The 2118-nt window shown below is 41.5% G+C and overlaps 1 non-coding gene across 1 annotated transcript; it reads right to left on the bottom strand.

Moving 5' to 3' along the window:
* Positions 1 to 655: 655 nt before the first annotated feature.
* LOC145060875 (small nucleolar RNA R71) lies at positions 656 to 761 on the bottom strand. The gene has a single exon (XR_013687057.1). It is a non-coding gene; the product is annotated as a small nucleolar RNA R71 (small nucleolar RNA).
* Positions 762 to 2118: the final 1357 nt, after the last annotated feature.

Genomic DNA, 2118 nt, shown 5'->3' with positions numbered 1-2118 from the left:
ATCCAACACACCCCTGGTTCCTCCATACGAAGACCTAGAATCCGCTTTAAGGAAAAACAAAGGAAAGGAGGTTGAAAGCTCTAATACACCTAATAACTCACCTTTGAAGAATATCAGATCTGTTTTCAGCAAGAAGAAGAGCAGTAAATCAGGAGGATCCAGCATTTCCTTGGCGAATGAAGACCCAATCAAGGAGGACATCGAGTACGAATCCGAACGAAAAGAAAGCAAATTTGAAGGAAGCGATTTAGAAGGAGGATTCGACACCACCATGTCTAACATCGATGAAGTTCCCATGGGCGAATGGAAGAAGAAGATGCATGAAGACACCGTTTCGGGGCTCGTGCAACCCGCGATTCCCGCAAACGCCAATTTTGAACTCAAAGGGCACATACTCGCCCAACTTAAGGAGATTTCATTCTATGGAAAAGACCACGAAGACGCGTACAAGCACCTAGACGAGGTCAATGACATAGCCGACTACTTTAATTTTCCTAATGTGGCTCGCGATACCCTATTGCTTTGTATGTTACCGATCACGCTTAAAGGAACTGCAAAAGATTGGCTGAAGTCACTTCCTCCCGGATCCATCACTACATGGGATAAAATGAAGGAAGAATTTATTGATTAATTTTTCCCTCCCTCAAAGATAGCCAAATTAAAGAAAGCTATTGCCAACTTTGAACAACAAGTTGGAGATCCTTATATGGGGTGTGGGAGAGATACAAAGGCTTGCTAAGAAACTGCCTGCATCATGATCTAAATAGTCAACAGGAAGTCTCCATTTTCTATGATGGAGTGAATGTAACCACAAGGAAGCTTCTTGATTCGCAAGGACCTCTCACAAAGAAGCCACCCCCAGAAATCAAGGAGTTAATTGAAGAATTCTCTAAGCACTCTAGAGAATATCATAACCCAAGGAATGAGCTAAATCGGGGGGTGGTGAACACTGTTAACGATAGCATGGCGGCAGTGATATCTAAACTAGAGAGTTTAGATCGAAGAATGACTAAGATGGACCAATCCATCCACGCTATCCGGGTAGGATGTGAGAATTGTAGAGGACCTCACTTCATTAAAGATTGTGATTTGGACGAGAATGGGAACCGGAAGGTGCAAGTATGATATTCAAGTGGTGATAGATATGATGATAATTGGCGGAAACCCAAGAAGGAATGGCTCCCGTATGATGAGTATAAAAAGGCAAAGGAGGAGAAATACAAGCAAAAAGAAAGGGGTTTATATCAAAAGGAGGAACCGGTCATGGAAAAGAAAGCTGACTTGGAAGAAATTTTCACGAGGTTTGTAGCTGCATCCGAGAAGAGGCACAATGATATCGACATTGAATTGAAGGAGCAATGAATAATTCTTAAAGATCATGAAGCTATGATGAAAGATCAACAAATTTTGCTTAGGAATCAGCAAGCCTCTATTCATAACATTGAGAAACAGTTAGGTCAACTTGCACAACAAATCAATCAAAGAACACCCGGTGAACTTCCTAGCAATACTGAACAAAATCCAAGAATGGCACATCTAAATGTAATAACCACTAATTCTGACAAAATTTTCACTCCTATGACCTCTATCTAGAAGAAAACCAATAAGGTGCAAACAAAAGAGGCAACTGACTGGAAATCAAGCAAACCCGACTCGACTCGTCGAGTCGGTAATATGGACTCGACGAGTCCGAGGCCTGATGAGAAAAATTGCTCTATTTTGAAACCTTACAAGCCCCCTTTTCCATTCCCTATTCGAGCCATACCTGATTACCAGATTCAAGGTTATAGAAGATTTATGGAGCATATAAAGACCCTCCAAGTAAATATTCCATTCGTAGAAACAATACTTCAAACACCTAAGTATGAAACTTTGCTTAAGAGCCTCTTTACTACTAGACAAAATATGGAAGATGTTGTTGAAGTATTGCTGAATGAACTGCCAGAAAAGAGGGGTGATCCGGGAAGCATTACCATGCGTTGCCAATTTGGGAACATCATGACTACACGAGCATTGACCGATTCAGGGGCAAGTATTAACATTATGCCATATTCTTTCTTCCAAAAGTTGAACCTCCCGATTCCGAAACCTGTTCACATGATGATCCACTTGGCCGAC

Source organism: Lactuca serriola, chromosome 6, assembly GCF_051521515.1.
Source record: "Lactuca serriola cultivar US96UC23 chromosome 6, Lser_US96UC23_V15, whole genome shotgun sequence".
NCBI classification, from domain to species: Eukaryota; Viridiplantae; Streptophyta; class Magnoliopsida; order Asterales; family Asteraceae; genus Lactuca; species Lactuca serriola.
This window is presented reverse-complemented; position numbering and strand designations above follow the sequence as displayed.